At 47.0% G+C, this 26,445-nt stretch overlaps 1 long non-coding RNA gene across 3 annotated transcripts in view; it reads right to left on the bottom strand.

Moving 5' to 3' along the window:
- LOC123622605 overlaps positions 1 to 13,864 on the bottom strand; it is a 32,040-nt gene extending 18,176 nt beyond the window's left edge. For all 3 annotated transcript variants that reach the window (XR_006729558.1, XR_006729560.1, XR_006729559.1), the window contains exons 1-2: positions 13,825 to 13,864; positions 6,518 to 6,672 (exon numbers count right to left, since the gene is read on the bottom strand). This is a non-coding gene — a long non-coding RNA (uncharacterized LOC123622605). The remainder of the gene's footprint in view (positions 1 to 6,517; positions 6,673 to 13,824) is intronic.
- Positions 13,865 to 26,445: the final 12,581 nt, after the last annotated feature.

Genomic DNA, 26,445 nt, shown 5'->3' with positions numbered 1-26,445 from the left:
CTCGTGCTCATGTCTCCTCAGTAATTGTCCTGCCACTTGCTCAGGCCTGGGGTGAAGTTTTGCCCCTTCTTCCCTCTGCACCTCACCCCAGCCCTCCACAGGCCCTGCCCCACCCCCCACTCACACCGTCCTGAGTCCACCCTCATGCCCCACCTGCTGCCCAGCACAGCAGCCCAGACCCTGTCCTCTCTTTCCTGACCACCCCCAATACCCTCCTGACTGTTCTGCACCCAGTCATTCTCGCTGACTTAAAACCTGTTTCCTCACTGTGGCCGTGCCAGCTTTTTAATACTATAGAAGGTGTCATGTCACATCCCTCTCAAACCTTTCAAAGGCTTCTCATTGCACTTGGCATCAATACAAACGCCCTGTGAGGGAGCGTAAGGTCCGGCGTGGACTGATATCTGCTCCCCCAGCAGGCCCAGCCTCCTTCCTCTCCGGCCCACTGCTCCATGACACTGCATTCAGGACCTCCCACAGATTAAGATACTGTCCACTATTCTTTGCCAGAAACACTCTTTCCTTGGGTTTCGGTAGCTGGCTCCTTCTCTTCCTGCAGAGTTTAGCTCAGATGTCACCTTCTCAAAGTGATCTTTGCTGATCAGTCTTTCTGGGCAGGATATTCTTTGGTATAAGCTCCTTGAAGACAGTACTGTATTCATGTCATTCTGCACAATGTGTCTGTGTCTTGCACAATCCCTGCAATATGAGGGACATTCAATACACATCTTGGATGAATGTGCCCTTGTGGGTGTGTCAGAGACTTTCCCAGTGTGGATGAGATGTTTCCATGCGGACATCTAGCCGCCAGCACTGTGAGGTTATGATGAGTCTAAGACAATTTGTCAGAACTACCACTGACAGGGCCTGGTGTTGAGGTCACCTTTGAATCTTTTGGAAAAAAAAAAAAAACCAAAAGGTAAGAAGGAAATATCAAAATGCAATTGCCAAGAGATTAAAAGTGGCCCTGGGGAGGGTGGCTGGAAGCACTCTGCCCTGGTGGTGTCCCGGAGGCAGAGCCCTGGGCCCAGCCAGCACAACATTCACCACAAGCCCTGTTACTCTTTCCTGGGGCACTTCTATGTGCCAAGCAGTTTGTCAAGGGCCTCTTACACATCAGCATCTTCCTGTTCACATATCCCCAAAGACGGAGGTGCCCTTTTGCTGATGAAAAAATAATTCATGATATATTGTAGGCACAGCAGTCTCCACCCTTAGGGAGGGAATGTTACTGGAGAATTCCAGGAGCCCAGGCAGGCTCCACAGTGATAAGATCGCGGCTGGTGGGTCTGATCAGCCGGCATTCAAATTCTCCCGACACTCTTCACTGCAGTTTCCTCATCTGCACAATATGGAAAATATCATTTCTTGAAGATTGTTGGAAGATTTCTTCATTCACTCAACCAATTCCTCACCCAGCCCTGTGCTAGGGGCTGGGACCACAGCGAGAGGAAGCAGAGAGTGTGCCCATGTAAGGGGCAAAGGAAGCACACACAGGGGCACAGAGCATGGCTGGTAAACACCCCCTTCTTTCCTCCTGGGAGTCTCATAAAAAGAGGGTGCCATGGAATAGGTTGCACCCATTAAAATGTAAGTAACTCCAAAGTGATGCCACCCCAGGCAAAAGCCGCCAAGCTCTGAGCTCCTGGCATCCTCAGAAGAATTGCAGTGCTAACGCAGAGACCCTGGAGAAAGACAACAAGGTGCTCTGGGGGGACAAGGAGGTGCTGAATGACGGTGAGCCAGGCTCACTGGAAGACCAGCAGTGGGGAACCCTCAGACTCCTGTGGTCCCCTGGAGGGATTGGTGCCTGGACATTTGTCCCAGTGCACGCACACAATCTCTCTCTCTCTCTCTCTCTCTCACACACACACACACACACACACACACACACACAGGCTCTTACAAGGCTGTATGTTACAGAGGAAACCTGCTGCTATATACATGTTTTCCAACATATTTCCTCAAAAGCACAAAACTTTTTATGTTCATGGTATAATCTAAACAAATTCTTTGCTGAATGAGACAGATTAAACATCATTTTGCAAACTGTTGCACACAGCCCAAATGTTGTTGTATGAGTTAACATATGTTCCTAATTAAATTTTCAAAAATTCCTTGAACAAATACAGAGAAATTATTTTGTATACAAAAGCCTCCTCTTGGAGATACCAATGCATATTAGAACATTCACTAAAACGCATAAAATACCTACGGTAACAAACCTGATTTATTGTCTTCTAACTTTCATAAGTAATTTTCCAGCCCAGGCTGTTTCATCCAGCCTTAGGCAACCTGGTGGTTCTCCACTCCCAGGAGGTCACCATACTGATGTTGGGCTTAGCACACACACCCAATTGGCACCATGCACTACAGCCCTGAACTCCTGGACTCAAGTGATCCTCCTGCCTCAGCCTCCCAAGGAGCTGGGACTACAGATGCATGCCACTACACCTAGCATTCATAGATAATTTTGATGCTCATACCTTTTGTTTTTGGGGGACAGGGCTAACAACTATCAATAGCTCTCAGAAGTAGTGTCCTGTGAAAGTAAATTGGGAAACACTGATCTAGAATAATGTTATGCTTTCTGTGAATTCTAGCATTGAGAAAATAAGTAAATATAGTCATCCCTTGCTGTTCGTGGGGGATTGGTCCCAGAGCCTCCCTCAGAAAGGATACCGAAACCCACAGATGCTCAAGTCCCTGATATAAAGTGGCTTAGTGTTTGAATATAACCTATGTGCATCCTCCGAGTATACTTTAAATCATCTCTAGGTTAATTATAATGCCTAAGGCAATGTATAATGCTATGTGCATAGTTGTTATATTTTATTGTTTAGAACATAACAACTAGAAAAATGTCCATGTTCACTACAGATGCATTTTTTTAAATATATTTTTGATCTGAAAGTAGTTGAATCCACAGAAACAGACCCACGGATACAGAGGGCTGACTGTATACTGATGATAACGGGATGCAAGTGATAACTGTCAAAGAAAAGTGTCTCATCTATAGAAAGGGAAGGACTAGAATGAACTTCATTGTGTTGGAATCGGTGTCAGTGCTAACTCATGTTTTTTAACATATATGTAGATAACATAAAAATAGATATCACCATGTCCGTATGTTCACGTGTGTATTTGTGGCTCTGTCCAACTGAGAAGCCCAGAGCAAGGTTCCCCGTACTCTGCACTATTGACATTCAGGCCTGATAACTCCCTGTCGGGAGATGTCCTATGCACTGCAGGATGGCTATCAGCATCCCTGACCTCTACCGTGAAATGCCAGTAGCACCTGCCTCCCAAGCTGTGACAACCAAGGATGTCCCTGGACATTATCAAGTGTCCCCTGGGAGGCAAAGTTGCCCAGGCGAGCACCAGTGTCCCAGGTGCAGTGGGAGCCCAGCAGCAGCGAGACACACAGCACTCAGGTGTTGCTCTCGAAACTCACGGGGTCCAGCCACTGGCTCCAGGGTTGGATGGAGGGAAGTGAAACATAAATCTGGAGCTTGTGACATCAGAAAGTAAAGATAGGCTCAAATAACCATGGAAACATGTAAATAGCACACAGGAAGCTGGTCAAAGGGGCTCCCACTGGTCAACCCTGAGACAATTTAAACACTGGAATAAATAATGGTAACAGATTATAACTGCTTGAATAAAATAAGAAAGCATGAGTGAGACAGATACACGGAGGGGTGGATGACAGGTAGATAGATGAGAAGAGGGAGTAGAATGAGTCCCATTAATAAATATAGAAGAAAGGCTGAAGTTAGAAACAGCAACTTGATAACAGTTGTAATAACAATTGATTCAGGCGAGAGCTATCATTGTGCGCTAAAGCTACGAAGTGAAAGTTTGATAAGAAATAGGATATATACATATTTTCACAGTATTGGTGCATGAAACACTTCCTAATGATAAAGAAAAGGAGGAACTTTGCAGTGGAGAAAGCTGGCAGACACCATCTGATCCTGGACATCACAGCATCTATCAGCAATGGGACAAAGCTTCCCTCCCAGCCTCCCTGGGAAGAACCTGACCCTGACGTGCACTGCCCCTTCTGCACGGGCCGCAGCATGAAGACACAGGCCAAGCCAGACCAGAGCCACTGCCCCAGCCATCTGCAGGCTGGACAGCGTGACAGGAAAAGCTTGTTGCTGTCAGCTGCTGAGGTGTTAAGAATCATCGACTGGATAGTGCCCGATTAGCCCATTTTCCCCGTGCATCTTCTCCACTCTTTTCCTAAGTGAGCCCTTTGCTGCTCCCATAACAACCCGAGTCCCATAATAAGTGGTTACAGTGGTTGTCGTAAAGACTGGAAACAAGAGAATTAAATGTTTCCTTTTGGCAAACCCTCTCTGGTGCCCGTATCCCAGAGACACCGACTCTTCCCAGACACAGGTCAGCAACCCTGAGGGCCTGTGGGAAGCACAGCATGGTGCGTGTCCTCCTCACTGCCCAGGCGCCGGCCCCAAACTTCACATCACGAGAGTGCGTCCAGGAGGGCAGCCAGGAGGGGCCCAGCTCTCCCTCCCACACCGAATTTCAGGGAAATTCGGAAAGAGAGAGAGGTAAGTGGGGTGCAAAGGGCCACTCATGGCTGTTCCTTTACTGGGGCAGTGCAGACGAACTCAAGGACTGGAATCCATGTTTGGTGTCATACTCTGATGCTCCAGAGAAACAATGGAATCAGGACTAGGGAGCTTCCCAGATTGGCTCATCCTGTTTTTGTTTCATTATTTCTTAGATACGTGAGGACTTTCTAAGCCAGCCAGGAAGGGTGGAGTGACCAGACCACATGATGGATAAGGGGAAACTGGCCAAACTCAGCTCTCTGGGGTCCTGGGCTTCCATTCTTTCCTCTGCACCTTGGTATCCTCATTGAGGATACCTAATCTCTGTCCACAGATGAGGGGAAGCCAAAATATTTCCTCAAACAGCAGTCTCAGAAAATGTATTTTGTGCAATCAGAATATTTAAGTTCATGACTTCATCACTGGATTCTATGTAGGATGTGGCAGTGGGTACATTAATGGCCCCAATGCACCTGCCTCCCCCCACCCTGCCCCCCCAGGCATCCGTACCCCCCACCCTGTGCTTGGTGGTGTGACCAGTGAGACAGCAGCACACATGACGCTCGCAATGGCTGCAGCCAGGCTTACATGTTGGAGCTTGGCTCTTGGGGTGTGATCTTGGAATGTCTTCATGGGAAGAAGTATCATCTCACGTCCTTGAGGATGAAAGACTGCATGGAAAGGGATGCCCCCCGGGCTCCAGAGCAGCACGTCCCCGGTGTGCACTCCACCCAAATGCGGCCACAGCGCGAACCCCGGTGGGACCCTCAGAAGAGCCACCCAGACAACTACAGAACTGTGAGAAATCGCGGATCATGTTGTTTTACCCAGTAAGTTTTGGGTGGTCTCTCATCCAGCAATAGATAACTGACACGTGCAGAAGGTTCTGAACATTTCTCACAGCAGAGAGCCCCACTCCACCCACAGCGGGATCCAGATGATGCAGACCTCATCCCTTCAACTGTGCGCTTCCTGCCGGAGTCATGGGCAGTCTCACGTGTGCTATATGTCATGTCAAGTACTACTCTGAGTTTTAATTTAAGGACACTTGGGAGTCATTGAAGCCATGGAAGCCACTGGCAGCTTTAAGCCAAGCATCACAGTCTGGTCTGCTGCAGGGGGGTGGACAGCACGGGAGAGGGGAACAGTCGAGCCACTTTAAACGAAGCTCAGTCAGGAGAAATCCATGAGCTTTCTCTTGGCAGTGTGGGTGCCTTTAAAAGATAGCTAAGAGAATTTTACAGAACTTCAATTTTTACTTGCTGGGGAAAGATGAGGAATAAAGAGTAAACATGACAGACAGATGGGCAGGTAGGTAGGTAGGTAGGTAGATAGATAACAGATCGATAGGTAGGTAGGTAGATAATAGAAAGGTAGATTCCAAGCACTGTTCTAAGCATTTCACAATATTGTCTCATTTAATTTTCCTGACACCCTCTGGGGTACACTGTTGTGGCACATTAGATTTTTGTTCAAAAACATCCCCTCCCTGTCCGCCACCCTCCACGGTGGAGTGTACTTCTCCATCGCGTCACTTTGGGCTGGGCCGTGTGACTTGCTTTAGCCAATGGAGTGTTAGCAGGTGTGACATAACCAAAGGCTGAAAAAGCATCTGCTGTTGCCACGACAGAATATGGAAAATCTAGGAGATTGGTCCTTGGAGAAGGATGAAACACTGAGTCAGAGCCACCCCAGACAATCCCATCCCAGAGGTGACGCCCACTGAAATGCAAATGTGTGCAAAATAAATGGTCATCGCCATACAACGAGTTTGTGTAGTTGCTTTTTAGGTAGTCTATTGTAGTCATAAGTCATTGGTGATTGTCATTCTGTTTTACAGATGAGGAAACTAAGGCCCTGAGAGACTGAATAACTTGTCTGGTGTCACACCTATGTCTCTGGTCAGAACCAAGGAGAGTGGGGGTCCCACTACTCACGATGAAGACAGTTGAGGGGCAGGTCTGTGGGCCAAAATGATGATGGTGACACTGGAAATACTGAACTGGTGGTCCACAGGATGGCCAGGGAGGACAGCCACGGGCAGGAGGATGCACAGCCTCACTGCTTGAAGCCCGAGGGTGGTTGAGATGACCTAGGGAGGAGAGGGTACTGAGTAGGAGAAGCTGAGGGTCTGAACCTCCCGCCCATGAGCAGACGTGGCCCTGGCCCTGCAGGCTGGAGGCCAGTGGCACAATGCAGGGGTGAGAGGGAAGGTCAAGGCCTGCAGGCCTGCCGCATCTACACCCTCCTTGTTGACAGCGGTGCCTTAGATCTCCCCGCTGGAAGGGAGCCTGAGGCATGATTTCTGCGCAAAGGACTTACTGAAGGAAAGATCCCCAGAAGAATTTATAAGGAAGCAAGGCAAGCACAGGGCGCATCCGAGAAAAGGTGGGGTTCAGGTGAGGCCCAGCTGCAGGTGGTCCCAGTTGCAAACCACTCCCCAGTTGCCCACTGAACACGGGCTGCCCCGGGGGCGGCAGGGGCTGATCTCTCAGGCTAGTCTGGGTGAAGCAGCTTCCCCCAGGCAAGGACCATCCCCCCGGAGAGGTGCAGGTGCGAGCTCTCAGCAGCCACAATCACAGGGAGAGGAGCTCGCTCTAGACTTTAAGCCGTGGCCTTGGGGACCCGCGTGTCTTGGAAGCTGCACAGTCCTGAGCATTAACTCAATCCCGGGCAAGGCCTGAAAGAAATTAGTAGGAATATGATGTTGAGAAACATCTCAAAGAAAATGAAAATGACAGCCTGTGACAGGGACACCATGCAGTGTCACACGGGTGCTTAAGCAGCAGACGCATCACTGAAAATGACGTGTGCAGGGTGCATTTCGGCAAATCCAGACTTCCTTCCTCCCTTGCGGCCTATCTCCTGGAGTTCAGAGATGGGACCTGTCAGAAAATACTTTGTTTCCAAAGACCTGTAGTGTTTTAAATAACTCTTCAGTGCTGATCCAGTTTGGACTTTTTCCTTATAGGTTATCTCTTGTTAAATAAAACGCGTAGCAGGCCATTGGTCTAGACTGAGCTCCTGCACCAGGCCCCGCAGACCAGACTGAGACAGAGTCGCTCGTGCGGAAGGCCCAGGCCACCAAGCCAAAACTAAGTTGTTTATCTGACCTTCCAAGAATTCAGAAGGAAGAGAGGTAATAGGCAAATCCCCAACAGGCCAGTTTTAGCAGGCGGGATAAGAAAGTCCCCTCCGCTTTCATCTTTACAAGAAAAGCAACTTTGAAACAACCAATCTGATTTTTGTTCTCAATTTCTGCTTTCCTCAGCCTTTCTCCATGTGTAAAGCCAACATCCTCTGCTCAACTCATGGGAACACTCATTCTGTTCTATGGAATGAGGTGTCACTTGATGCTAGACTCCAAAATAAGAGCCAATAAAGATCTTTAAACTGAAAGTGTTGTAATTTTGTCTTTTGATCCTCTGCAGCTATCGATGTGGCTTAGCGGACTTTGCCCACGATCTCCGGCTGGCACACGAGGGCCACCGCCCTCACATGCCCTGGGAACCTCTGCCGCTGCTCTACGGGTGGGTGTCTTTCTGGTCTTCAGAGGAACTGAGCCCTTAGAAGAGAATAAATGGGGGAAGGAAAGTGAGTTCAGAGAAGTGAAACCCAGGTAAAATGTTCATGATTGCCACACGATTCCAAGAACAGGAACCTGATAAAACAGTTGTTGAGGAGAAATGTTTAAAGTCCCCATTTGAAATCATGCATGTGTAAGCCAGATCAGAGATGCCAGAAATTAAAATGACATTGTAAACAGGAGACACTCCCCACTCTACCTACTCTCTTCTCTGGGCTCCCAATTTCCAATGTCATTACAAGAGCCCTCAACAATCGGGATGAACAGCTTGCTGGAATGAACAGAGGTAGGCAGGAGACTCAACTTCACACTGTCCCAATGCCTGAGAGACCAGCATCCCAGCCAAATTTGAACTGAGTGGTCTGAGCTAAGTGAGATATGCAAAATTTATTAGGCTCAGAGAGACAGGAGCTGGGGGCTTCAGTCACACCCCCACACCCATGCTTGGGGACAGCTATTCAAAGACATTTTGTTCCTGACTGGCAGCTCACCTATTATCTTCACGTTCCCGGAATTTGTGACACAAAGAACAATGTATAGCCAATCAGTAGCTTATGTGATTTTGATGTAAATGCTTGGTAAACAATTCAGGAGCTGACTCTTCCTTTTTCCTTTAAAAACCCACTTGTAAGTCCTGGTAATCGAGAGTGTATATTCTGGGCAACTTGAATCTATGCCCCTGGGGTTGCAGTCCTCAAAGTGGGCCAAATAAACTCTCTGCTTGTACCAGTGTTGCCTCAGTTTTTTCTTTTAGGTAGACACCTTCTTCCTCGGCTTGCCTGGGGTGCTGTGATCCTAACTCACTGAGCTGCAGCCCGAGTCTGACTCTGATTAGACAACATGAATGATCAAATTTGGGGTTCAGGTTAGGTCTCAGGGGCAGCCACCTCTAAGAAGTCTTGAATTCTGGAGACCCTGTGAAGCCTCTGTCTATCCAGCTCATAACAGGGACAAATCTCAAAACTTCCATAGTTTTCCTAAGCTCCTACCTTGTTCAGTTTCTTCATTCAGACAAATCAAACTTGTCTGGGAGCCACCTAAAAGATGATGACAGTATTGCCCAAGCCTCAGATTTGGATGTTTACATAAGCACAGGTGGGAAGCCAAACATCAGAGAATTGAGGTGGAGGCTTGGGCAATACTGTTATCATCATCACGGAACAGTTGCCCACCCGACACTGGGAGCACAGCCCACACCGCAAATGTCCAGGCCGTGCGCGTGCGTGAACACACACACACACACACACACACACACACACACATGAGGGTGTGTGCATGCGCACGTGTGTGTGTGTGTGTGTGTGTGTGTGTGTGTGTCTTCATGTAACTTTCACTCCTGCCCAATCAGCATTTCCTAAACTATTAATTAAACCAGGGCTGTGAGAACTTTCAGAAATTCGTTCAATTACCTCATTAAGCAATGAAGGAATTCTGTGTTGAATTCTGGCATGAAAGGTGTTAGCCTCTTCAGTTTTATTTTCACATGAGTAAGTTCCAGATAAAATTGTTATTTTCACACAAGTTCCAGCTAATGGTGACTGGCTGCTTGTCTGCATGGCAAGGCCACCTGGCCCAGGCTGCGTGCACTGGGAATGCAGCATGAGCCCCGTGCGCGCAGTTGGAACTAAGGACTGAACTCTGAACTTTTTTTTTCTCTTGCTCAAATTTCTTTCTAAGAGGATTGGTGAGTCATGCTCTGCAAACCACAAAATCTCATTAAATGGGTTTTTCCATTAACTCAGTATAATGTAGCTTATTTTCCAATCTGACTCTGCAGTGGCATCACATGAGCTAGCAGACCCCCTTCTCTTAATTCGAGCATCCTAGCAGACCCCATCTTAAGTGTTCCTTTCCACTGACTCCAGGTCTTTAGACAAAGCTTAACTCTGTCCACCAGCTGCCAACTGAAGAGTCCCTAAAGCTCACCTGTGACTTGTAAGCACCTGATTTCAGATGTGCCATGTCTTCGGGAAGAACTAATGTATGCCTTCCGTGTATTGATTTATGATTTTACGTGTCATCCCTAGTCTCCATGAATGTATAAAAGCAAACTGTGACCCAGCCACCTCGGGTGCATTTTTTTCAGGACCTCTGGAGACTGCTCCCCAGGCCATGGTTGCACAGATTAGGCTCAGAATAAACACTCTTAGGCTGGGTGAGGTGGATCAAACCTGTAATCCCAGCACTTTGGGAAACTGAGGCAGGAGGATCACTTGAGGCCAGGAGTTCAAGACCAGCCCGAGCAAAATAGTGAGACCCCTCCTATCTCTACAAAATATAGAAACATTAGCCTGGTGTGGTGGCACACAGTGTAGTCCCAGCTCATTGGGAGGCTGAGGCAAAAAGATCACTGGAGCCTGGCAGTTTGAGGCTGCAGTGAGCTATGATCTCACCACTTACTCCAGCCTGGGCAACAGAGCGAGACTCTCAAAAAAAAAAAAAAAAGAGAGAGAGAGAGGGAGAGAGAGAGAATAAACCTCATTAAATATTTCGGCAGAATTTGGTTTTAGCATTAACAATTCCTGGCCCCCAGTGTGGGGATCAGAGAAGACTCAGGACCCCTTGAAGGAGTCACCCAAAACTAGCGCTAAGGTACCAGCACGGGCCCATTGATGCCCCCCCGGACTCTGAGCTTCTTCTCAGCTAGATCTGGTAAGTCCTCCTGAGCCCTGGCCTCCTGCTGTTGGCTGATGATCCTCGGTATGTTCTGAGCTGTCTGAACATGTCTGAGCTTCCTTTTCCTAGGAAGTTTTGTTTGGGCTCCTAATTTTGATTCAGAGGTGCATTCTATAAGGGCCTTCTCCATTGCCTTTTCCTCCCCAAATTAATCTCAATTGGCTCATCTGTGCATTTGCGCAAGAAACTGAACTGTCCTTTTCATAGAAAAATAAATCAGAGACTGAGTTCCTCAGCTCTAGAGAGAAAGGGCATTTTGCTCCTCCCAGGTGAAAGGTGCCTCAAGGTGACCAGGGGCCTCAGTGGGAGTGTCTGGGCTGACTCCCCAAGACACACAGTGACCCTACAGGGAACCCTCCAACAAAATTAATTAAAAGAAGGCCCACCGAGGAAATGTTTATAAGAGCTGATCACTTGGCATTTTGAGCCCCATCAGAGGTGATAGGTCCCCAAAGACAGAAACTGAGACACGTCAGAGGGTGGAACAACTCAGTGCGTCCCAGCCACAATCAGCACACTCTGATCCACTACACTGAACCCCAGCCCACAGTCTGGTTCCTTCTTCTAAAGAAAAATGGGAAACAAATCCTCTAAGAATGAGGAAAGGCAAGAAGAACGGTCCCCTTTGGGCACCCCTGCTGGTTTTATGTTTGATAATTACAGCACCTTTACTTGTAAGTATTTGTGTAAATGGAAGGGTATTCCTAAAGATGATCTAGGTCTAAGGTTCCCAAAATGGGGAACTTTCGAGATTACCAAATTAGTTTTCTTGCATGATAAATTAGAGAAATTAGGCTCCTGAATCAAGGAAAATGAATGAGGGTCATACTATAACTGGCACCTGGGATCATCTCAAAGAGGGAATGACGAACTTGCCTTCCTCCAGGAAGTTAATAAGAAAATATTTGAGACTGTCTTGGAATTAAAGAAACTAGCAGAAGCTGCTTCTGAAATCAGGAAGGTACCAGAAACTGTCTCTCTTTGTGCTGCCCCAACCCTCTGCTCTCTGAATTTCCCTGTCTGGACAATGTCACTTTTCCTCCTCATCCTTCTCCTAGTCCCTCACCTCAAACCTCAAAAGGATCAGAAATAGCTAGATGAGAAAATGAAACTGTAGTTGCTTCTTTTAGAATAAAGCCCACCATGGGAGGGGATCCTAACATAGTGTATATAGCCTGGGCCAAATCAGAGTTAAGGGCCTGATATCTGGATTCCTGGACTCAACTCAAGACCCCCTTGGGTTTGCCAAGCAATCCCAATTAACACTTAAGATGTATGATCTGTTAGATGAGATTGGGTGCTTTCAGGGTGGTGGGACTGCAAATTAGTGCAACCTCTGTGGAAAAGAATTTGGAGATACCTCAAAGAGCTAAAAATAGAAATACCATTCGATCCAGCAATAGCACTATTAGGCATCTACCCAAAGGAACAAAAGATATTCTATAATAAAGACATCTGCACTTGAATGGTTACGGCAGCTCAATTCACTATTGCAAGGATGTGGAAACAACCCAAGTGCCCGTCAATCCATGAGTGGATTAATAAAATATGGTATATGTATACAATGGAATACTACTCAATTGTGAAAAACAATGGTGATCTAGCACCTCTTATATTTTCCTGGATAGAGCTTGAACCCATCCTTCAAAGTGAAGTATCACGAGAACGGAAGAATAAGCACCACATGTACTCGCCATCAAATTGGCACTAACTGATCAACACTAAGGTGCTCACACAGTAATAATATTCATTGGGGGTTGGGGGGATAGGGGGTAAACTCACAACTAATGGACACAGTGAGTATTGTAGGGGGGAAAGGGCACACCCCCAATCCTGGCTTGGGTGAGGCAAAGTCATAACATGTAACCAAAATGTTTGTACCCCCATAATATCCTGAAATAAAAAAAAAATTCAAGACTTTGACAAGACATTAATAAGAAAAGGAAAAAAAAAAAGATATATGATCTGGGGTTTCTGACCTATGTCAGCTAATTGAGTTACTGGTCACCAAAAACAAAGCTGAAGAATGGCTTAGGGTAGCAGATTGGAAGCAGCTTTTATAAGATTTTGACAAAATACATGTAAATGGGAGAGAAAAATGCAGGGAGCGTTGCAACCACCTCTGTGAGAATTTACAACAGATATCCCCCAAAGATATAGACTGGACAAAGGTACAGCAATGTAAACTATGCCCAAATGAAACCATACTTGATTCTTATTTCAGATTTGAAAAAACATTCAGACAACATTCAGTGATACCTCCTGAAAACTTTGAGCACGGTAGAAGTGACACTTTGCTAAATTCTGGATTTGTACAAGGCTTAGATGATGAGTTAGTGACCTTGATAAAGAGAAATAATGTGCTTGGGATTCTCTGCCCACCAGCGACCTAATCACCCTAGCTGACCAATTGTCTCACAAACCATCATTAAGAAGGAAAAGGAAACAGCCTCTAAGATTATGAGTTTATAACTAAAGCAATTTAGTTACCCAGTTGGAAAGTCAGAAGAGTTCCGTCCCCCCCACCCCCACAGAGATCCCAACAAGCTAAAGAGGAAGCGATTTGCCACTGTTGCAAAAAGAAAGGACATCTTTAAAAGGATTGCACTCCACAGATATCAGAAGAATCAAGTTAGCAGTTCCCATAGAGATAATCATAGATATTAATAAATCTAACCCCTGCCAAACATTAAGCAATACTCCCTTAGACCTGAAGCCTTACTAGGAATCAAACAATCCTTCAGGACTATTTGGACATGGACTTGTGATACCTTGCTCCAGCCCTAGCAATACACCAATCCTCCCAGTTAAAAAGCCAAACAGGTGGCCAAGCACAGGGCTCACGCCTGTAATCCCAGCATTTTGGGAAGCTAAGGCAAGAGGATCACTTGAGGCCAGGAGTTCAAGACCAGCCTGGGCAATATATTGAGAGCCCATCTCTATAAATAATAAAAAACATTAGCTGGGCATGGTGGCACTCACCTGTAGTCCCAGCCTCTCAGGAGGCTGAGGCAGGAGGATCACTTGAGCCCAGGAGTTTGAGGTTGCAGTCAGCTGTGATGATGCCACTGCACTCTAGCCCAGGCAACAGAGTGAGAACCTGTCTTGGGGAAAAATAAAAAAATAAAAATAAAAAGCAAGAAAAGAAAAAGAAAAAATCAAAACAAAAAACAAAAAGCCATTCAAGATTCATTCAGGATTTATGAGCCATAAATAAAATAATGATTCTTGGACACCCTGTTGTCCCTAACTCCCACACCTTGCTGTCCAGTATTCCTACCAATGCCAGCCACTTTTCTATCATTGACTTACGCAGTGCTTTCTTCAGCATACTTGCCCAGCAGAATAGCCAGTACCTTTTTCCTTCATTTGGGAAGATCACCAGCATACATAGACAGTCTTGATCCAGGGTTAGTCCAAGAGTCTTACTTATTTTTCTCAAATATTAAAAGCAGATTTAGATGATACCCAATTTCTAAATAGAGCTATCCTAATTCAGCATGTGGATGGCTTATTGTGTTCATCCTCCCTGACAGAATGCACCTGTTACAACAGCTTGCTCTGAACGGACACACAGTGTCCAGAGATAAGTTGCAATTTCATCTCCATCAAGGTAACTGCTTAGGACATATGATTTCCCAGAAAGGGCTAATAATAAACCTTGAGAGAATGTCCAACTGTCATGACATTTCCCGTGCCCCAAACAAAAAGACAATTAAGAAGGGGGATTCACAGGCTATTGCAGAAGTTGGATTCTAAATTACTCATTAATGGCCCAGCCCTTATATAAAAAACTAAAACAGACCCAACCAGACCCAATCTGCTGGGAAGAAAGGGAACAGAAACACATAGAGGACTTAAAGCAGGCTCTCAGCCAGGCACCCGCACTGGCCATCCCAACTACAGCCTTCCCTTTTTCCTTTTTGTATATGAAATAAACAGACATGCTCTAGGAGTATGAACAGTCACAGGCCAATTTGTTATTTCAGCTGACAGACCTAGTGGCAAGAGGACACCCCCTCCTTGTATAAGGGCCATGTCAAAGGCTGTGGCCATTTCATACAAGAAGGTCAAAAAATTTGTTCTGGGGGCCCTGATGACCATTTATACCCCCCACTCTGTGGAATCTCTCATACACTCCCACCACACACAACTGACTCTGTCAGCTGCCTCCTATGAGGTGCTCCTGCCTTCTGCCCCCAACCTGGCTTAGCCCTGCTGTAACGCTCCCAGCCCTGCTCCCCCTCCCGGTGCACAAGCAGAGGAAGAACATGACTGCAGCCTACTAACTGGTATCTCACTCTCCCCTAGGGAAGATTTGCAGGAGACTCCTATCGAGAATGCTGAATTAGTTTGGTTCCCAGATGGTTCTTATTTAAGGGACAATCAGGGCATTTCCAGGCAGGCTACACCATCCCTTCCACGGCAGACATAATTAAAAGTGTCCAACTCCAAGTATTAAAATCACCCCAGATGGCTGAATTAATAGCTTTAACCACAGCTTGCCCACTGGCTGAAGGAAAGGTGGCAAATATATGCACTGACAGCTGATGTGCTTTTGGAGGAGCCCATGACTTCAGCACGCTATGGAAACAGAGGGGGTTTCTCACCTCATCTGGGCAACTTATAGGAAACTGGCACTAAGTCTTGGAGCTATTATAACAGAAGCATTCCAAATGCCAGAGCAGCTTGTAATCATAAAAACTCCTGGGAACTCAGAAGCTAACACTGAAAAAGCGATAGGGAATAATCTGATACTGCAGCAAAGAGTGCTGCCCCAGGAAAGACAGCCCGTCCTGTACGAGAATGCACCCTCTGTCCTGCCCGTGCCCTCACTAGCATTCTTTCACAATACCAGTAGGCAGCAACCCCTCAAGAGAAACAAATCTGGCAGCAAAAGGGAGGTGTATTTGATCCAAGTAGAGAATTGTGGCCCATAGTTCCTGTAGGTGCACAATAATGACCTCTCCTCTGGTTTATTCATATGATTCATTGGGCCCCTAAGAAAATGCTATCATAGGGAAAACAGTATTTCTGGAAACCATCTCCTACAATAGCCCAAAAGGTATACTCCTGATATACCATGTGTCCAAACCGTAACCCTGGCAAGCCCGTGCATGGCTCCCAAGGTCATCTTCCCTTGCCGACAGGATCAGTTAAAGTACAGCAGTTGGATTTCATCCAGATGCTGCCGTCTCAAAATTATAAATATGTGTTGGTTGTGGTTTGTATGTTTTTTCACTGAGTGGAAGCATTTCCTTGTCGGAGGACTACTACCTTAACAGGAGACAAAATATTACTAGAAGGAATCATTCCAGTTTGGGGAATCCCTTCTGAGCCACACAGTGATCATGGGACTCATTTTACTGGACAAGTTGTTCAATCTATTTGCAAAGTCTGGCTCATAATACATTTTCATTGTGCCCATCACCCCCAATCTTCTGGGTTGGTAGAACAGACAAATGGCACAACAAAAACTCAATTAGCTAAGTTAACCAAGGCTTTTAAACTCCCTTGGCCAAAAGCCCTCCCACCAGTCTTGCTTAACCTTAGATCCACTCCTGTTGGAAAACACTGTATCACCTTATGAAATAGTAACAGGAAGACCCAGGAGGCTGGACAAAGGCTTGTAAGAACCAACCTTACATACTGCATTATTGTCAAGGACTCCTGAAACTTTAACAAAAAGCTGGTAACAGAGCCTTCCCACAGTAAACTCCCAGGAGCTGAAGGCTCCAAGGATGATGAATTACAGCCATGTGACTTTGTTTCCAATAAAGGAAACAACTAAATGACTCCCCGCAGCCCTGTTGGAAAAGACCTTACCAGGTACTTTTAACTAACTCTTGTACTGCAAAATGAAAGGGAGTCACTTCATGTCTCACACCTAAAACCGTCACCCAACAACATTCCTTGCCATACCTGGATCTCCGAATCAGTCTCAGACACCCACATATGATTTTGGAAAACACCTGAGGCTCAGCCAGTCTCCAGAGCAACAACCAAAGCAGATATTCTTACAGCGACTCCAGACCAGGCCAGTCCTCACAAACCCTGAAATAACTGACACTCCTGCTTTCCTTGCTACAGAATATATTACCGAAAACCCTGAATACTTTAACCAAGACCCCCCAAGGAGTTGTTTAGGATCTATAAAATCTCTGTTGGTGTAATTTTCTAAGTGGGTATGGTTACAAATGTCTTTGTTAAAATCAAAATTATGTTTTACCTGCTAACCCACATTCCCATAGTCTCCTCTATTTGCCTGCCCCATATTCCTTCTCTCTTCAAACCTGAAAACTTCTGGTTCCCTGCAAACATCACCAATTTTCCTGTCAGCAGAGCCCACATCATTCGGCAGGACATAGATAGGGATGAATGGAACAGTGCCATTATAAACATTCCCCAAGGTGCCCCCTTTTCAGGGCACCAAATATGATGCCCTGGAGGGATATTTACCTAACAGTGCCTCAGGATGATTATTGAAGGGGTCCAATAAGACAGAATATTTGTGCTAACAATAAATATTTGTGCTAACAAGCTTAGACAATTGCGTGGGTATGATGGAAGAAACCTAGCTGCCTCCTGGGTACACTGCCCCAGCACAACCTGCCCAAATGCCCACCAGCCCTGTTCTCCTCCATGGATGCCCTTGTCCAGCACCAACCGCACTGACGCTGCCCTTACAGAACTATTTATGTGATCAGTTGGTGAACAGAAGTCCCTGACAGTACAAATTCCACACTAAGACAAGGGCGCCTCTCGAAAGCCTATGGAGAACCCAGACATAAGTAGAGACATAACCTCCACTCTCCTGATGATCATTTGGGACACTCAGTAGTCCCAGGTTGACTCTGTTTATCCAAATTGCACAGATGCCAAATTAGCATACAGTAGCAACAGCATTCCTGATGGATACACCAAACTGGCCACTCAAAAGATTAAAATGCAACCTTGTTGGAGGAAATAGAACAGGGCTCGGTATATTAGCTAAGCTGAATTCACAGCTAAGGAAGAAAGGCATTCCCTAGGGAAAAATTCCCTCTCAAAAATAGGCCACATCGAAGGAATGCTGCTCCAAGAAGAGAAAAAGGAACAGGATGCTGCTCTAAAAGACAATGCAGCACTCATCAACGGGTAGAAGAGACCAGGCAAGCCGTAAAAACATACTCCCACAGCCAACGGTGGGGATGAGCACGTGCCCCAACCCGGCAGAAGCTCACATCCATGTTATCAAAAGTGGGATCTGAGGTAGTGCTTTGGGAAAAACATGCCTCAAACCATGCTTTCCTCTAAATTCCACAACAATCAACACAGAAGAAGATTTCTGTGACCAAATGTGGGGTTTTTCCCCACACCCCAAGCAGGGACACCAGCTGGGTGTCCTCTACTTCAAGTCTGACACTGTCTACCAGGAGACAGCGTCAGATCCCACAGGGTGAGGGCTCAGTCTCCGAAACTGCCTGTCCCCACCAGACAACAGTTGCAAGTCTGGGCCTCTGGAGCGTCTGACCAAGTAGCTTCAAGTTGGGGTTCCTATGTCCCCCTTCCTCTTTGGGTTTGATTGATTTGCTGGAGTAGCTCACAGAACTCAGGAAAGGCTTATGCCTACCAGTTTATTATAAAGGATATTATAAAAGATACAGATGAAGAGATACATAGGGCAGGGTATGGGGAAGGGGCTTCCTTGCCCTCCCAGGGCACCACCCTCCAGGAACTTCCTTCTGTTCAGCTATCCAGATGCTCCCTGAACCCAGTCTTCCTGGGGTTTTATGGAGGGCTCATTACATAGGCATGGCTGACAATGGTATAGAAATGCGAGTAGACAAAAAGCACAGAATCTAAACCCAGCAAGGTCTGCCTGTTCAGATTCTTTTTGGCCTCTGTGTGCAGCTGCCTTCCTCCAGGGTATGGGGCAGGACCCTCTCTAGAATGAGGGTCTTTTGACCCACAATCAGACTAGAGTCCTTCCTTGGGCAGGTGAAAGATGGACAGAAGAAGATCAGACAGAGAGATTCTATCTCTGAGGCTGCTCCTGAGGCCCACAGCACCCCAACATTGTAACAAGGACTATGGGAGTTATGAAACACCATAGGAACCGTGGATGAAAACCAGTATATACATCACAGCAGCACAGGTGGCTGTGAAGCAGGGGCCTACAATACTCTGTGCTGAGGCTCAATCTAAACACCTATGGAAGACATATGGTCCCCCAAATTTATGGAAATTTTTAGACAGAAAATATGACCTCAGACACTGTATTCTTAAAGCTCAAGGGCCAAAGTTGAATGAGGCTCAGAGATATTCTGCAGTTCAACTAGCAGGCATTGGGACCATTGTAGGTGACACACAGATATTCCCACGGGAAGCCGATGGGCTATTTTAGCTAGTGACACACAGGGCACCTTATTTCCTTCTCAGACGGTGAAAATAGAAGAGGAGAATGGTTATGCCCTCAAACCACTTGGAACGCTGATTTCTCCCAAATTTGGCCCCTACTGTCCACCCCCATGGGACATAACATTTGGTATATGAGAAAGGGCCATTTTTGTTGAGAGAGATGACAAAATAACACTGTAGATTTATATGATTTCTCCTGTAACAAAACCTCTTTTTCTCTCTCAAATACCAGTATATGATGCAACATAAAGGTGGGGGGAAAATAGATTTGTCAACCATAAACAATTCCTATGACAATTTAGACACTGAGGATCAGATGTTTCTCAAATTTGATTTAGACCCTCCTCAGAATATTATACCTATGGAGACCAATTAGCTAGAAGAAAAATTGAATTTATTAGATTCTGATTTGGTGTTTTTCCTATAATCTCCAAATAACATTTACCATAACGTTCAAATGACCATCTTGATTAAGGAGGTAAATGCACTGTAAGTTGGACTAAGGAAAGGAACACCATGATGCATGCAGGGGGTTTCTCCACTGGGCAGGTTGTTGACTGCCTTCTGATTCTACTGAAAACTTTCCTGGATGCCTAATTTTTACTATTATTATGTAACTTATTGCTATGTTATATATCTCTTGTATGTTCTATATCAGGTACAGTAAAAGGAAGAAGGCACAATCAAACACCGGATCATGATAGCTCATAGAGTAGTTCTGATCCAGGATGGTTTTCCAGACTGAACCCGAGGCCTGACTCTCTCTAGCCCCTTAAACAATTGGCTATCAAATCATGTCAAACCATGTCTTTCCCCTAAGAGCCAACATTGCTAACACTGAAACTATCACCACCAACACCAGATGACCAAATAGACAGCTCCAGGGATGAGCCTTCCTAGTGCTGTGGGACCTCCTGCTGGCTGTTGGACTGCACATGCATTCCATGGAATGATCTTTGGCCAAAAGGTGGAACTGAGGAGTGAACTGTGACCTTTTCATTCTCTTGCACAAATTGTTTACTAAGAGGCCTGATGAATTATGCCCTACAAACCATACAATATCATTAAATGATTTTTTTAATTAACTCAGTATAATGTAGCTTACTTTCCAACCTGACTCTGGAAGAGCATCACATGAGATAGCAGAGCCCTTTCTCTTAATTCAAGCGTTCCTTTCTGCTGACTCCAGGTCTTTAGATAAAGCTTAACTCTTCTAACCAACTGCCAACTAAAGAATCCCTAAAACCCACCTATAACTTGTAAGTCCCTGTTTCCAGATGTCTCACCTTTTCAAGCATAACCAATGCATACCTTCCATGTATTGATTTACGATTTTACCTGTAATTCCTGTCTCTGTGAATGTATAAAATTGAACTGTAATCCAGCCTCCTCAGGCACATTTTCTCAGTACATATTCAGAGTGTGTTCCCAAGGTCGTGGTCACACTTATCTGGCTCAGAATAAACTTCTTTAAATATTTTGGCAGAATTTCATTTTCCTGTCAATAGAAATTAAAAATATATGGTAAGTGCCAATGTAATTTCTTCTCCCCTTGTGTGTGTCAGCCCTAAAATCCCTGGGCATGTTCGTGGTATCCATTTGAGAATGTCAGTGATCAGATAAGGCACCTTTTTCACACATCAGAGAACATCTTAATGATTTGATTAACACTGGTGTGCCCGATATGTCGGCAAATGAAATCCTGATGAAGTTATCAAGATGCCCAGCAGCTAACTTGGGGGGATTTGTCATCTTCTTTAGTAAAAGTACACTGTGGCTAAAGTTTGAAGACACAGGTTCTGGTCCATTCATGGCCATTGTCTTGGACTTAGTGTATCTGGATCTCAAGCAGACAGAACCACATCCAGCTGGACACACGACCGCCAGCAAATTAACACTTAGTTGGAAAAGATACTTATTAGACCATGTAACACACATTCATAAATCATGCCCTAGGGATCACACACCAAATGGTACGTAGTTATGTTCTAATTATACTCATAACAGCTATAATATTAATATTATTTTACTGAAAATTATCAGGAATCCCAGAAGTTTCTGAAACAGCAGTTAGGGATGGAAAAAGTAAAGAAACTGATCAGTGTTGTCTTTTATACCTATAATGGGATTTCTTAAAGGTGAGAAGCACAGTGCACACCAGAATATTTGGCTGCAAATAACTGAAAGCGAATCTAATTGAGTTAAGAGAAAAAGGATGCATTTGAAAGGTGGTTCACAAACGTAGGGGGAGCCTGGATGACCAGGCTTGGAAAAGGCAGCTGAGCACGGCCAAGGTCATGCCTTATGGCGTCCCCGGTGAGCCCACTGCAGCTCTGCTGCTCCTACACAACAGACACGCCGTTAGCACCATGGGGTGCCAGACAGCAGGCAGGCCTGCAAACGCCACCACTACACACATGGAGTGGCATCACCCACTTTTAGCAAACTGTCCTTGTCTCTTTGTACCACCCATTCTCAATTTAAAATCCAGAATCAGAGCATCTGATTGGTTGATCCAAAGAAAGGTGCCATGTCCTACCTTCCAGGATGAGGAAGACCAGATGTGTGGCTTTCTCAGCTTCCTTAGTAGAGAATGGAGCTCTGACCTTCTTCTACAACACACAAAAGGGAGGTGTAGCAAAGAAAAAAACAGTTTGGACATCAGACAGCCCCTAAAAGTAAACATTAAAGCTGCAAATGTCCAGTACAGAAACCTAAAGTAAAATATCAGATTTGGCTAAGGTTCCATCTTAAAAAATAGGATTGTTTCACTGGCATAAGTTACTAGAAAGTTCACTGGGCTACTCTCAAAGGATTTTTTTTTTTCTTAATACATTTCCAAGAGATAACTAGGCTTGCTTCATTTAAAATAACTGGAGCCTTCAGAGTCATTGGCAATTTAAAGGCATCACTTTCGTGCTAGCATAAGAAATGTATGCGTGCATCTGTATCGTGGAGTGAGTGAACAGACTTGCCTGCTGCTTGTGAAGGGGCCGGCGGAACGCTAGGAACCGCACATTTGGCTCCCTGGAACTCAGCTCAGCCATATGCTGCCATTGACCCTTACCTGTTAGTGCCAGGTTAGCCAAGCAAGGAAGCGTTAACTGCAAACCCTCCCGCAGGAAGCATATGGAACTCATGGCTGACTCGGTGTCACTGATACAGTGCTTGTCACTCATGCCCGTGCCTGCCCTCCACAGCCCTGACAAGCACAGCGGTCGCCACACGCCAGCGTTAGCATCCCCTGGGACCTTGTCATAACGCAGAACTCGGGCCAGCAGAACTGCTGAGTCAGAGCCTGCGTCCAACACACCCCTCGGCACAGAGGCTGCTTCCCACGCTCCTGTCTCCCTGGGTTCCGTGTCGCTGTGCTCTGTGCAGCCTCAGCGTCGGCGCCTTGCTTCACCTCTCACCTCGAGATGGTCAAGCCCGGTTTCACAGTGAGACCGTGAGTAGGGGGGACTCCGCGTAGGGTTTCCCCTCGAGTCACACTGTGTCCCCAGGAAGCTCTCACGGGGACAAGCGGCCACAGATGAGTGAAGTGCCTGTCTCCTTCTGGGTGAGCTCCCAGCACCTCCCGGGGAGGTCTTTCTAGTGATTTCTGAGCTGCGGAGCCCGCACCAGTGCTCGCCCCTTCCTTCCCTTCCTTCCCTTCCTTCCAGACCACTCTGCCCTCTTGGGAGCACAAGGAGAGGCCGGGCCGCGCTCAGGTCGGGCCCTCCGGGCGTGCTCGGGCTTTGGCAGCGGGAAGTGAGGGAGGAAAGGAGAAGTGAGCGGCTTCCTCCCGTGGGCAGGAGAGGTCTGGCCGCTTCCCAGTCCCTCGGGGAGGAAGTGGAAAGGAGCGACACACGGGCGCTGCGGGAATTCCCGGGGCCGCGGTGGGCGACCTGCCTCGCAGACTGGCCACTCCGCCACGCGAGCAGCCAAGTCCGTGTCCCCTGCGGGAGGGCAGCCAGGGTGCTCGCGGGGTGTGTGCGCTGCATGGGCGTGCGGGGAATTTGAAGCAGAGGAGAAGCAAAAGCGTATGTCTTAATGCCGCTTTCCAAGAGGGGTGTGCACTTAGCCAATTTCAGACAGACTCCTGCACTGAGCCCATGTTCCAGCCTCTGCAACGCGGGGAAGGCCTTTTCTAACATATTCCAGTTGCTTCCCCTTCCATATGCAGATGAGTGAAGCAGCCACAGTGCCAGCCTGAGAGATTTCTGCCCTGAGTCCTGCGTACAAGTGAGTCGTCTGACAATAAAATCCTTTATTCTACCCTCTTCTGTTCTTGCAGGGAGAAATTCAAATTCTGGAAGGGACAAAGCTTGCATTGATCCATGCCAGTTAATGAGGAGTGTTGGACTAAATGTTGAGAATTCAGGCTGCTGAAGAAATCTGCTTTAGAATCCCCGAAGGATTCTACAGTGAGTCAGGAAGAGCATTTGCTAACATCACTTACTTGATTTGTTTTAATAAACTCCTTCAGGGCAAGATTTCCATTCCTACCACTGATCATATCATTAAAAAAATTATTCTGTGCACTAATTTTTTTTCTCCTTAAAGTATCAACACCCAAACCTTGAGTGTGTGTCATATTTATTTAGCTCCTTTGTAGATCTTTGGGACCTGAGTTTCTTTATGTCACTGAGAAGTGAGTGTAAGCCAAAGGTTACAGTGTGAATGATTGTAGGAGTGTCTATGTGCTTAACAACACCAATGAGCGCCAGATTACTTGCCTGGCATCTACACCGTGGTTGACAAAGGAACAGTAGAGATCCCCTCCTGCTTTGACTTGGTGCTCGCGGGCTTCCGGGCTTCACACTGGTCTCGCCTTCCTGAGTTCCCTCATCTGCCTCATCCTCAGCTTTCTAGATTCTAGTCTCTGCACGCACCACCCCCTACTTCTGCAGAGAAGGAACAGATTCAGCCCGCAGCCCCTTTCTGCCTGAGAGCGAGGGATGAGCCCATCTCCAACTCTCTGTTTCCGTATCTATAAAACGGGGGTGATGTCTCCCAGTGTTGTCTGAAGGTTAAATGAGGAAGCGTGTGTAAAAGGGCCTGGTGCAACACTGGATGAATAGCAGGTTCCCTTAAAAGCATTTGTTTCTCCACCCACCCCCCCATTCCTGCCCTCTGCCCTCATTCCCAGTCCTGCCCACCTCCCTTGCCTGCATCAGGACCCCTTCCCACCTGTTCTCACAGCCTCAGGGTGATGTGGAATTAAATTTCCTGAACACCGTGATGGCTATTTTAAGAAGAAATCTACACATTTATAGGATGATCCTTTTTTCCGGAGATCCCTCTGCCCCCCATCTCCGCAGAGCTGTGAACCCTCACCTAGCCAAGGGCACTGTGGTGGGACGAGGACTTCCGACTCATGAAATATAAATAATACTAGCTGAGCGTGGGGCTTCTCAGCAGAGACAGGTAACCGACTAACACTGTGATCGCCTTGTGGGTAGCCCTGCAGCCTGCTGGCCCCGGTCCCCGCTGCTGGCCTAGAGAAGTGTCACCTTCTGAAACGCATGTGATACAAGCCTCAACCTGTGAGTCATGCCTTCTGGGATTTTCACAGGATTTGCAGCTAAGACTCAGCGAGTGGTGTTTTTCTTGTGAAAATAAAAACATGTGATAAGAGGTGGGGGTGTGCATTGTTAATATCTTAGTGAGGATTGTCCTGCTCTGGAGACCCAAGGCCAGCTCTATGTGGCGCGTGGGTCCTGGCACTGTCCCGTAGCCCCAGCTTCACACCTGCTCCAGTGAGCATCTGAATTTGCCCTGCTCCCTGGGCATCTCCTCAACTCAACCTGAGGGCCTGGTGGGAACCCAAACAAAACCTCCGGGTCTGTTATGGCAGGAAAATTGAAACAAATTATGCTAGAAATTTCCCTCACCCTTGATTGCTAAGTCCAGGGTGTGATTTTTTAGACACAGGGAGGATTAGTTCCCTGGCTCGTGGAGCATGTGCTTTGACTTTTAACCCATGGCCCTCTCTGCTCACTGCCTGACTCTAGAATCACCTTCGGAGGTTGAAAACTAAGGACATCTGGGCCCTACCACCCAGCAGTTAAACCAGAAACCCTGGGGGTGGTGGCTGACCTTGAATAGCTCCCCACAGAGCTCTGCTCTGTGACTGGGATGAGACCAACTGGCCTAAACATGAGACCCCAGGCAGCTCTGTGCCTCCTTTCCTGTCCCGACACCAGAGGGGAGGAGGAAAGGGTCCCCAGGCCACAGACTGGAGTTAGGGTGGCCATTCTTCCCACCGCTGTAGGGTGGGGAGGTCGGGGATGGCAGAGAATGCCAGGACGCCAGGAAGGAGGGAGGGAGGGAAGGAGAGGGAGGGAGGAGAGCCCACAGTCCCTAAGAAGATCAAGTCCTCTCTCGCCCTAGTGCTTCAGGAGCAGCGACCCTCACAGTGTGGCTCAACCGTGTGGCAGCAGTGGGCAGGAGCAGCCTGGGCCTTGGAGGTGTGTGGGCACCTTGGGCTGTCCCAGAGTCAGCCGTCCTGGCCTCTCCTTTGGGGGCTTCTTCCTGACTCCCCTGCCCGGGCACAGGCAAGCCCTAGCTCCACTGAAAGACAGTTTCCAAGCCTCTGAATTGAAACTACTGTCTTGCCCCACTTCCAACCAGCATATTTAAGGCCTATAGAATTTGATGGTTCAAACAAAAAGATGCCATTTTCCAGAGAACCCCAGGTTTCGAAAAGGGATTTCCTAACAAAACTTGCCCAAAGAGCCTCACACATTGCACCGAGGAAAGGAAGTGCACAAAACATTTTGGCTGATGTGGACATACCACCACTTTCCTTGAAGTCCAGTGTTTTGGGGCTCCATGCTCACCTGCAGGCAAGCTGCATTTATAACCTGCGTGTAAAAGCCTGGAAGGCAACCGCATTGCAATAATAGGCTCAGAAGAGTCAGCAATGGATGCTGAAACCACTGGGGAAAATCAACCGGAGAACAGGGTGTGTACAATGTCTCCAAGTTATACCCGGCAGGGGCCCTCCAGCATGGAAATAAAGAAAACTGCTGAATCCCTTCAGGGGAAGTTCTAGGCACCTGGCAAGCCTTGAAAAGTGAAGGGGCAACTTGATGAGGAAAATAGCCCTGCCAGAAACCGCCCTGCCGGACAGTGCAGACAGGGGAGACTGAGGGACTGAGCACTCACTTACATTCTTTGTTCTGAGTTTCCCCGGGGGGCCCTGTCACACTCATCTCA

The sequence above is a fragment of the Lemur catta genome, chromosome 17 (assembly GCF_020740605.2).
Source record: "Lemur catta isolate mLemCat1 chromosome 17, mLemCat1.pri, whole genome shotgun sequence".
In the NCBI taxonomy this organism is placed as follows: domain Eukaryota; kingdom Metazoa; phylum Chordata; class Mammalia; order Primates; family Lemuridae; genus Lemur; species Lemur catta.
Note: the sequence above shows the minus strand (reverse complement) of the source record. Positions and strands in the feature narration are given on the sequence as shown.